Source organism: Scatophagus argus, chromosome 22 (assembly GCF_020382885.2).
Source record: "Scatophagus argus isolate fScaArg1 chromosome 22, fScaArg1.pri, whole genome shotgun sequence".
Taxonomy (NCBI): domain Eukaryota; kingdom Metazoa; phylum Chordata; class Actinopteri; family Scatophagidae; genus Scatophagus; species Scatophagus argus.
The window spans coordinates 9,733,670-9,746,208 of record NC_058514.1 but is presented as its reverse complement, the minus strand read 5'-3'; positions in this window follow the sequence as shown (position 1 = coordinate 9,746,208).

Below are 12,539 nucleotides of genomic sequence, written 5' to 3'. Positions count from 1 at the left end.
ATTTAACCATTAATGATTAATTCAGTAAGGTAAAGACATGCAGGCCTGTGCCAACTGCATGTGTGTACATGTGTGTGTATGGCTTTATGTGTTTGTGTACGTGTCTGCATGTCTTTGTGTTCCATCTGTGTCACTGTATCGGTTGTATCTGATTGACCTCATACCCCTGTCAACAAGAAGTGGCCCCTGGGCTGTGAGCTCCCTTTGAGTAAAAAAAAAAAAAAAAAAGACTTCCTCCGTTGGCCACTCTGTATCGAAGTGTGTGGTGGACAACAAATTGGCTCCTTCACGTCTACCTCTCCAAATGCTGAGGTTAGACTTTAATTGTGGCACCTGGGTTGGAAAGCAGCGGTGTTATAGACAAAATAGCAATGCTCATGTCAGTGGACGTGTTGTGAATAGTTCACATAATACCAATGTATACACAGTGGACACGGAGCCAGCCACCTTTGCTCCTCTCCCCTGTTCTCGCTGAATAAGAATCTGACATAAATTCTGCACATATAAAATTAGTAAATGCCACTGTAGCCGTAGTTAAATATCACACAAACCCCCAGGGAGGGGTGGCGGTGGGGGTGGGGTGCTGGCAAGTTACCTTGGCCTATTTTTTGCGGTGGGGAAAAACGTTGAGGGGGGGGTTGACTAAAGGAGGGAATTGTGGGAGGTTAGAGAGAAAAAAAGGGTGAAGGGGAAGGAAAGAGAGGTTAGGATAGGAGCAGTGGCGGGCTGATTGCGACAGAACGTTGCTTTCAGACAGGGAGCTGTCGTTCTTCACGCTCCCTCCACTCCTGCTGCTGCTGCTCTCCTTCCCTTCTTCATATTGAAACTATCAAATAAAACAGCGTCACGCAGAAACCTCCTTCTTCAGCCTCTCATATAGCATCATTAGAGGTTAAGTGCAGTCTAATCTCTCCCCTAATAAAGTTACTTTGAAGTGAGGAAAAAGGGTGGAGTGGGGCCAGGGGTTGTTCACACAGACTATTTAGTGAATTAGCTCAGCTGAAGCATTGCTGGTGAAGCCTGGAACCCTGTTCAGTATAAAATCTGAACCACCTTCATCCAGCTATCCTGCCTCTTGACCGAGCATGAGAGTAATTATTGTCAAATGTTGCTTCTTTGTAAATTTGGTTAGAACAATGTTTGTCACAGGATCAGTTCACAGTTTAAGAACAGCATTTTTACATTTTTTGGAAGGGGAATGTGAGTGTATTACTTACCTGAAAGGACACCAAACTGAACTGTACGAGCTTTTGGCTGGAGAGTTATTTGAGCGGTGGAAGCTTCCATTTACATCCAGAATCAGCTGTATTGTAACTTTTTGCCGTTCACTTCCTCCTATATTCTCTATTCATTCGTCTCTCTTCCTTGTCCTTCATCCTTTCACATTAGACCTCTCGCTTTGCCCTAAACGGTCCCTCCATCCTTTCATGTTTATGCCAGCCTGTTGCCTCTGTAGCCTGGCACTGGCAAGGTGCCAGCGCCGGGCGTGAATATCCCCCCTGCCCTCCTCCTCCTCGTTAATTTAGCAACAGATTGCCGCGGACTGCTAACAGTTCACTGAGAGGGGTGTTTACAGCAGTTAAGTGATGAACTGACAGCCATTAAAACCTTGATGTAACACAGCACCACTGAGCACAGACTTGACTGTTTTGTCTGGCACACATGATGGCACAGCAGCCAGCGGTCACGCATGGTGTTGGCATTTAGCCTTAATTGGGAGTCCTGGGTCACAGCCAACTCCTGCAGCCAAAATACAACAGGTCTGAGACACTCAGTCCTGCCAACAACCAAATGCACGCAGACAGAGTCACTCAAAAAGTACAAATTTCGTCATGAGCGATGCTTGATGTTCTATGTATGGATAAGTTTAACCCCTTAAATGTCAACATGATTGATGCTGATTTATTATTGACTAAATGTGCTCTAACAGGAAATGTCTGCAGCCTGTTTTATTATTTGCTCAGTTTGCTTTAAAAAAATGAGGATCATTTTCTACCCCTTCCTTCATTAAGAGAAACATAAGGTGCAATTTACTGCATGAACTATTATTATTAAGGCAGCTTACCTGATACAACACAGCCCAATGTGGAAGTGATTTGCAGAGTAAATGTTATTGCAGTTGCGTGCATCAACACCACATGTTTTCTGCGTCTTTTGTTAGAAATTTCATTGGAAGGAGGCAAGATTCTTTCTCCAAAGGGATCATGTTAAATTACTCTAAACCATTTAGTGTCCAACACAGAATGGCGTTTCTTGGCCATATGGAACGCTTTATCTAATATTTTCCTTGTTGATATACAGAATCTCTAACAAATGATAATAGTTTGCAGCTGTTGGATGGATGAGGCGTGGTGTCAGGTCGATGGCTTCAACATGAGCCATGTGTCCAACCCTGATGTTTTTCTCCACCCCACAATCCCTTTCCTAATGTGAAGTTTCAGACTTCTTTATTCTGTCCAGCTTGGGTAAACTAGCAGATGGATCAAGGAGGGAAGATTTAAAATTGCAGTGAGAATAAGAAGGTACTTAAAGAGTCTCAGCAGCAAGTTCAGCTCAAATCAAAAACTGTAAGGTCCAATTTATCCACCGTTAGTGTTAACATTGATGATAAGTGAAGTAAATACTGTCTTGAAAAAGCATCTATCTGGGAAAAAATGACTCCTAATGAACACATTGTCACATTTAAGTGTGTGGTCCCTTTTAGCTTGTTTCCTGCTGTCAACATATTGATTTGATCTTGCATATCCAAGCAGAAAGAGATTGATTTTGTTGATTTTGAAAAGACCAGAGCCTGGATTATATCTACCAGTGTGTGACTGAATCACATCAAAACAATAACTGAGCTCTTCTGAGACGACTGCCAGTACCATTGGGCGGCTGAACAGCTGTTAACCTGCTAATCATTGATTTATATGCATATAGTTTTTAACAACAAATCACAATGAATGGCTACGTATGTTCATCATGATGTGACAGCTCCTTCTCATCTATTGTCACCTCGGAGAAGGTGAGATATCTGGATGGAAAGGAGCTGATGAGTAGTAGATGCAGCCAACTTCCTTTTAAATTCGTTCCTTTAAGGAATGTAAGCTGGATGAGAGGTGCTTTGATGGAGAGCAAAGACTGCAACGGAAACGAGATCAGTGAAGGAGGAAATTGTGACAGCTCCTCTTATGCAGTATATGGAAACGTACACTCTGGGAAGGGTGATATACTGTCGGTGACCACCAAAAAAACGTAGGCGAAGCGGTGACAAATTGCATTACAAAGCAAATGGCCGAGTTTTTGAGAGGGCCCAATTTGTCGTCTCCAATAAAGGCCATTGGTGCTCAGAAGTCTGGGCTCGTTGCCCAATAGCTGGTTAGAGCCAAACTGATTGGGTGTAATGTCTGACAGCTGTCGGGGGTCTACGTGAATTGAGTCAACTTCTAAGTGTCATGCCAAGTTTCTGTACATCAATATGTATAAGGCGAACCGAGAGGCCGAGAAGGCAAAGCAGAGCGAGAGCATGAGAGGCTGCTTTACAACAAATGCATGACTGCCTGTTGTTGTAACAAGAGGCCCCATCTGGCACTGCTTTAGGTTCCCCAGGCTCCATGTGTAGACCGAGAGGAGGTTGGCGAAGGGGGTGGTAGTATGTGAGGTTGGAGGGCAGGGTAGATGAGGGTGTTGGTGGTTACAGAAGGGACACCTCAGGCTCTGGAGGCAGTTGGGTGAGAGAGTGTCTGAGTCAAGAGGGTCGATTCTATGGGCTACCTCAGGGGCCTGGAGTGTGACAAATGGGCTAATGTGGTAGTGGTGGAAATGGGTGGGCATGACATAAGCCCTGTGGGATCGGTTTAGTGACTATATACTGTGTGTTAGAGAGAGAGTACGATGTCTTAACATGCAAAAAGTGAAAGAAGTATGTTTTTCCTGAGCGTGAAAATATTAAAGAAAGCCTGTTTACTGGATGGACATGAGGGTGTTATCATAATGTTAGTTGTCCTCTGGCTGCAGGTTTGACTGCCTTGCTTTTTTTTAAAGTGCTTAGTCACAGTCTGTGGGTATTTCTTCGTAAGTGTACATAACAAAAAATGAGGCCTGTCTACTTTAGTTGAACAATATATTATCCCAGAAATACACTATATAGGTGGAAATGTTGGGGCACCTGACCATTACAACAAAATACACTTTAATGGCATTGCATTCTCAAGCCCAACCCCTGAAAGACAACCCCATCCCAATACTTTTATCTATACAGTGTAACTGCATACATTTCCATTTTCTATACCGCTTATCCGTCAGGGTCGCGGGGGAGCTGGAGCCTATCCCAGCTGACTACGGGCGAGAGGCGGGGTTCACCCTGGACTGGTCGCCAGTCAATCGCAGGGCCAACACACAAAGACAAACAACCACACACTCTCACACTCACACCTAGGGGCCAGAGTAGCCAATTAACCTAATGTGCATGTTTTTGGTATTGTGGCAGGCATCTGGGTGCCTCCCAGAGAAAACCCATGCAGGCACAGGGAGAACATGCAAACTCCACATAGAAGGGCCCAGACCGGGATTCGAACCTGGAACCCTCTTGCTATGAGGCGACAGTGCTAACCACCCAGTGTAACTGCAATAAGCAATATTATTATTATCTTGAGATTATAATAGCATAATAATGTAAGTGCACCCTTTCAAAAGTAAGGAACTTTAAATTCTTATTAATATTCAGACATAGGATTTGGAATGTGAATTAGCATAGTAAAATATCCTGCATAAAAAGAAAAGAAATAAACACGACCATAGCTACTGAAAAAATAGACTCTCAAACTCTGTTAACTGCCTCCAATATTATCACTTAGTGACAGTTTCACACCAGGTGATGTGTAATAGCAGGAAAAGCTCAAATGTAACTAATGACAATAACAATGCACAATACCAGGCACTTGAAAACCCTCAAAAATTATCCACACACTAAACAGGATATGCAAGTTATACCTGCATGCATTTGCACCCTCTTGCGCACCCGTCCTTGCTGAACCAGCACATGCATGGATGCGCAGGCATGCATCTCGGACATGCAATTGTAACATCTTTTTCACAGCCCTCCCCTTGCCCAGGGCAGGGTGTGAGGTGGATCAAACCCCTGGGCTTTTAGTGGATTTCAGATCTCTGTCACAGATTATCCAGCCATTAGCAGGCTCTGTTTGTTTGATTTCCTCTATCGATCTAAAGGCAATCCCCAACCAAACAAGCTTTATTGATGAAACAACGCAACCTTGCAGGTCCCAGGATAAACACAACACGGCTCGTTGTGTACAATGTCGGGGGGGCAGCGACACCAATCTGTTGTAGAAAAGTCTCCACATTTCATGACGAGTGAGCACACCACTGTGGTTTCCCATAAGAGACTTGGAAAGGAATTATCTTTGACAGCATGAGCAAAGGCATGTGATTAGATGCCATATTGTTAGCGCTGTCATCTTTTACATACAATATTTATCCTATTGATTTCTTTTGATTAAAAATCTAAGCAGACCGCGTTGGCTTGTCACTGTGAAAATCTTTCCAATTCACCCTCCTTTGTGAGGGATGTGTGTCATGTGGATTAATATTTCAAAGTCTGGTAATTCATTTATGACAAGCAGCGGTTGTTACTGGGTGGGGAAATAAAGAAGAAGAATTGTTTTCATAGGGCGCTTTTAGGAAGAACAACAACCGTGCTGCTGTTGATGTTTTCATTTATGTGTTTGTCAACGAGGTGCCGCGAATTGACAACGAGGGAGTCAGAGAGCGAGAGCGAAAAGACAACGTGCTAAATAATACAACAAATTACACGACAACTTTCTTCCTCTGTGTTGGGAGAACAGATTTGAATATCTATTATTTACACAAACATCTTGTTAGCTAAAGAGTAAGCAGTCTGTTTACTAAATATGTGTTTTGGGCTGGATGAAACCACTTCAGCTGCATAATTCATGGAGCCAAGCATTGTTTGTTCACGTAACTCAAGCGCTGTAAAACGTTGTGGTGTCGGGTACATCCCCGAACATTAAAAATAGACTAGTGCAACACAGCAAAAGCCTGTGTTTTCCAGTCACCTATTCATACTCGCTTTCACACATTAATATTGCAGATTGTGCTCTGGCATGCCAAAGGCTTTGTGTGTGTATGTGTGTGTGTTTCTTGCATGCTTGCTCAGGCCTGTTTTTACCTCTTGTTTGCTAATGCGCCTTGTCTCAGAAAACAGAGGCTGAGGATTTCACTGCTGCTTCTTCCCCTCCATTCCTCCTCTCGCCCCAAAATTAATCCTCATTTTAAACGCCTGCTCTGTTAGCAGATCAGGCCAGGTGAGAGATTGTCTTCTTTTCCCACCTTCAGGGCATCTCAAGCTCCATTTAATCCAAATGCCAATTTGTGGCACACAAATAGGAAGAGGCTTGAGCCAGCTGCCTGGTTGGCTGGCTTGTTTGGGCATTTTGTGCACATGCAGTACAAAGGTGTGTATGCCTTTGCATTTGTATGTGTGTGTGTGTGTGTGTGTGTGCACATGTGAGCTCCTCTTCTATGATAGTTTACACTGGGCCCTCTCAGCTTGGCGCATCTATAATTGGAGAGCGGGGGAGCGTCCGGAGGTGTGGGGTTGTCAGTCACTGTTTAGGTTGCCCCGGGGCCCCTGGCACTCCTGTGGGTATCAAAGTGGCGCTAATTAAATGTGGGCCCCGTCGTATGGCCCTCCACATCACGGGGCCAACGGAGAGCCCCCGCCCGGCTGTCCTCGCCGTGCCTTTGAGAATCTGCTGCTTGCACTAATTACCCATTGTCCATTTGACTTGCCCATTCTCACACACATTCAACACACAGGCGCACGCATTTCATCCCTCATCCCTCTACCAACCCCCACCCACGCCACCAACCCCCAACCCCCTTCTATATTTATTATTTTATATTTTCCCTGCCCACTCTGTCTTTGGCTAGCCGGCCTAATTAATCTTATGGAAATCTCCTCCAGCCAAGGTTGGCCTCCGATGTTTGTAATTTGATTTGGGGATGATAAAAGTGAAAGCCGGGTTCTGGGATGGTGAGGGAACAGTGTCATTTCTCTGTCCTCTCGCCCGTCCCCCTCCACGTCCCAACACTCGGGAGACGCGTGGGGGCTATCAATCTTTCCCACGTGCCCAGCAAACTGATATCCCAGAAAATTAACTTCAATTAATAACAGAAATCCCCTGATGCGGCTGTGGAGGCAAGCCGGGGCTTTGAAGGAGAACCTTCAAAGATGTCTCTCTGCAAGTCTTTTATAGGCCAGCTGGGGAGGGGTTTTCTTTTCATTATCATCAGCCACCATTTGAACACTCACTTTTTCCTCCTTTTTTTTTTTTGTCTATGGATGTGAACATTTAAATAAAGCCGCTGTCAACACAATATATCGATTAAATTCCCTCTGGCTAGAAAAGTGAAAAACAAAATGGCTGCTCATTATGAAACTGCACAACCCTGGCCTGTGCCGCTGTGTGCTCAATAAGTCTTTCCAGCAAGACCTTGTTTGTGTGAGCTGAACAACCACAAAGGTCAGCCATCACTTTAGCTTATATCTGTTTAGAGTGATGATGCGTTTGGAAACCTTTGGGTAAGGATGGTTTGACTTTAATGTTGTATTTAGGAGGCTGAATGTGGGACAGAATTTACTGTGTTACTCATGACAGGAGGTGTTTGCATAGGACATAAAAACAAAGAGCACTGAAAGTTTTTTTTTTTTTTGATGTAAAATGTTATGCTCACTACATATTTTATTTACAGGTTAAGGAATGCCTGTTAAAAATGTTTAACGTTTGCATGTAATGTGTTCTTATATGTGAAAAAAATGTAAATGTCATTATCAAATTTTTGAAAATTGGTATCAACCCGTGGTGTTACAGATGCAACTGGCTGGTTAAATTGAAAGTTCAGGTGCGGTTCTGCAGATTTATATGAGACATGTCATGGGCTTTAGCACATATCTTTATAAATCAGCTTATGTTGGACAGTAAAGGTTTAAAGGCCCTACACTTATTTTTCCTAAATCATCTGTCAAAGCAGTACTTTAATCATTCTTATTGGCTCATGAAGCTTGGTGTTTAACTCCACCCAGCTTCCACCTGGGAGGGGGGCTTCTGACATCCTTAAATATTTAGCATTGTGAAAGTATGGAGAGCACCTCTAGCCATAATTAATATGCCAGATACACTGCAATTATAGTTCATAAATCATTGTACATTGTAGAGCAGCAGCATCAAAATAAACCTCATATTTATCCTTTGCAAATATATTTATTTTTTGTATAATTTGCAGTCATCCTTGCCGTTTTAATGCATAAAAAAAAATGACTGTAACTGTAAATGACCCTTGCTCCCGGAAAACAAATTCCTCCATGCTTGTCGTGTCCTCACATGCCCCTTTAACATCCATTCCCCCAGAAGCAGCTTTACTTTAAGAGGCACGAATACAACAAATACACCATGCTTATCAAGTCACAGTCCCCTGCCACCCCTACAATAAAATACAATTCTGTTTTTCTTCACGCTGCCTTCTGGAGTGCTACTATGCCATGGCGGTCACGTCTGGGGAGAGAGAGAGAGAGTGAGAGAGAGAGAGAGCTCTCTGCCTATTTATTTGTGGCTGTTTCCTCGCCTGTCAGGATAAAGAGGGCAACACGGAGTCAGTCTGAGAACATAATTTCACTCTGAGTGCCTTAGCCTGAAGCACTGAGCGCCAGCACACACATACACACCCAGCATGCAAGTACATACTGTATACAAACACACACACACATACACACTCCCAAGCAGTGAGAGTGGCTGTTGACCTGCTGAATAATGCTTTTCGACTGGTGAAGCAGTGCAGTGTGTGTGTGCGTGTGTGCGTGTGTGTGGCTGGTTAGCAGCTTAGCCCTCCTGCTGACTCCTGTTAAGGGCTAAAGGGATCCATGTCAACAACAAGCAATAAAGAAGATGCCTCATCCAGAGAGACATGCGCTTGCACACACAACATGATGCACATCCAGAGTGGCTGCGCGCATACACACACATAAACGCGTGTACACACAACAGACTTGGCATGTCTCAAATAAAATATAGATAGAGGTGAGAGTGTTTGAAGGGTCTATTAGCGCGGGCTGTCGGGGAGTGATAGGGGTGGGATCAGTGTCACAACTCCTCACCGCTCAGCTCGGCCGCGCCGCACACTGTGGGGAGCTTGGAGAGCTGCCAGCTGCCTGTTTACAAGCCAGACGCCTGTTTGATACCGGGCTGCTACCACTTGTTAGCAGCCAAATCCCCTTTCCAATGAAAAATAAACTACAGGGCTTCCTCTGAAGTGGAATAGGCCGGCGCAAGGCAGCTCAGCTCAGCCAGGAGGCTGTCTGAGAGCTGCTGAGTCAGTTTGTTTGGGCTGCCCGGGCAACTGGCTCGTTGAATGATTTAACGGTTTGCTGACTGTTGGACTGACAGGCTGGCTGACTGACTGGTGGGTTCATTGACTGGGTCGATCAGCCAAATAAGTCTTGCGTTTATCATCCATAAATGATTGATTTAGAGGCTCCAGTTTTCACTTTTCCAAGTGAAAACTGGTTGTTGTAAATTTAGTTCTCTTGTTTCCAATTAAAAGTAACTTGTTTCACAACTTTTCTAGATTGGAGTGAGGCTGCCTCCTTGCTGGTGGGATAATGTTGTTAATCTGTCATGATTTTCGTATTGGCACCAGTTTTGGGGGATTTCTTGAATCTAATGAAACTGCACTGCACTTTACCTGACGAAGACAGTAAAAGTGAAATATACCTGCAAGACGATGGTCATTGTTTGCAGTTTAGCGAGTTACATTGTGTGCATATTGCATCACCGTATGTGCATCCTCCTGTCTGTGCTCGAGTTAAACAAAATGAGGGCCAAAGAAACGGCTTTGTAGCGCTACTGTATTTCTAAAACTCCAGGAACCTTCAATTCACACTGAATGAAGATTATCAGATTATGTTGCACTTTCAATCACCACCATCATCATTAACTATATAAATTAAACCCCCAAACTGATATTTTGATCTCTTGCACACGCCCTCCATATTTCTAGGGTTTCTTTTGCAGATTGTTTTTGAGAGTGACTACAGTGACTCAAAAGAAGAGAATCTAACCAACCAGTCATACATATATGACATGTATTAATGTAACTTATCGAGTACAATCAGTCAGTGAAGGTGATGAATGTTACAGTCCCACAGGTACAGCAGTGGGTGGTTAATCAAAGATTATTCATATTCTGAATCAACTATTTAATCTGACAATTATCTCTAAAAGATGCTCTCATGATGAGACAAATTAATATGTTCCAGTGTTTTTATAACTTTTATTTCCTACAGTGACTTCATAAATTGTTTCCCACTTTTCCCATTATGATTCTTAGGCTTCTGTATGTTTTGCTCGACACAGCTCCTCGCTCTGCCTGAGGCAGTGCTTCTCCTCTGGGACGGTTTATATGCAGTGGTTGCCCCTCTGCTTATTGATCACTTCTAATGTCTCAGTGATCTCCATCTCATGTAATTGGTGGAAAGCCTTTGGGTCCACATGCTTACTGATTGGTCAGAGTGTGTGATTAGGTGCAGAGTGCAATTACAGTGTGTGGTGTGTGTGTGTGTGTGAACTGTAAATCTCCATGTGCCTCAGTATCTCTCTCTTTCTGATGTATAACCACTCGTTAATTAGCAGTGGTCTTAATTAAAAACCCACTTCTGTTACATTCAATCTGGTAATGTGGGTTTTATTCACTTACATCTCAAGTATGATTCTCCTTCCTGCCCACCCTCTCTTTTCTTTAGAATCAAACTTTTTTTCCTTCCTTATTCCCCTCTTTCTTTATATTAAAACATGTGCTGAATTATGGGGTTTTGACGTGAAGACTGACAAAGGATCAGATACCAGATTCACAGTCACTGTAATTTCAACTCATTCTTGCAGACGCAACGTAGCACAGCGGGCTAAAGACAGACAACTGGATGCATATATAGCTACAAGAGCCTCTGGTCTCTGTGAAGGAGGACCGCAACAATCTTCTTTTCTTCTTCTCCTGTTTCCTCGTGCTTATGTATATTGTAGCATTAATCATTTTCTCCGAGCTGAATGTCAGGGAGTCTGCCTGCTAGCCCTGAATAAACACCGTCATCCCTCTGCAGGAATAACCTTCACATATTGCTACTGGCATGTGTGTGTGTGTGTGTGTTTGCCTGCGTATGTACAGTATGTCATGTGTGTGAGCGTGCATCCTCATGCCTCACTAAAGGTTAGGAGGGCAAGTAAATAAAAGAACACTACATGGCAGGCTGTGAGATTTCACCTATGTATCTGTACATTCTCACCAGCCTTTTATAGCACCGTGCTGTGTTTGATTAGTCTGAGGAAAGGCAGACTGTCCTGTCTCTCCTCACACAAACACACACACCATTCTGCCCATGCCTCTTCCTCTCTTTCCATCTCTCCCTCCAACTGTATCCCTCGTTTGTTTTCATTAGCGTGATTGCCCCAATGTCTCCCTGACCTTCAGCCATCTTCAGCACTCACATACACACACACGCTAAACATTCCTATGGATGATCATTTCTGATTTTAGGGCTCATATTTTTTTCCCATCTCTCTGTCTTTCTCTGTTTCTTTTTGGGAGGCAGAATACTGGCACTAGCAAGATAGTAGATGTTTCCAAGCTGATAACTCTTCCTGTCTTATACTTTCTTGTGAAACACACTTTATAATAAATATTTCTAATAGACGATCTATTTCAGTGTCTTCAGTGAAGGTACTGCAGTGGTTGCTGAGGAAAGGAGGGGGATGGAGAATAGAATAAAGGAGAGATGAGAGGGACAGGGCACGGGAAGGGAGATATATTGCTGAGTAGCCATGACCTTCAGCAGTGATTAGGGACAATTAGGTCTTGAACGGCAGTTTGAACCGTGAAGCTGCCAGGACAGAAAAGACATGGAACGAAAGAAGGAGATGAGGTCCTGCCTGTCGGTAAGGTGTGGTCATTGACATATGTCCATATGCATCCGTAAATGCTTCCTTTGCTGCTTCCCATCGCATCAGTATTTATCAGCAGCTACTTGGAGACGAAAGGGTTGTTGTGTGGGGGGATGAGCGAGGGATGATTAATATTAATTCGACTGCTGATTGAAGGCAGCACGCAAGTGAAGTGGCTCATGATGATGTCTCCTGAGCAACTCCCACGCACCGCTCCCGCCATGAGTGGAGAGGAGAGGAGAGAAGAAGACAGGAGAGGAGAGGATGCTAGAAGTGACAGCGTGAGGAAGATGTGCCGCCTTCCGCTGTCTGCCCACCCACTCCTCCCTTACCATGTCGCATGCAAAGACAATATGTATCTTATCAGGGGACAGTTATAACCTTGTAAGCATTCAAAGGGCTTCCAGATGTAAAAAATCATTCACTATCTTCTTGTAAGCACCTCTGCTTAGCATACTAGGTAATGTATTAAACTGAAGGTACAGTAATACTAATTAAGGCTAGCCATTGGTTTTTGTGCTTGCTAAT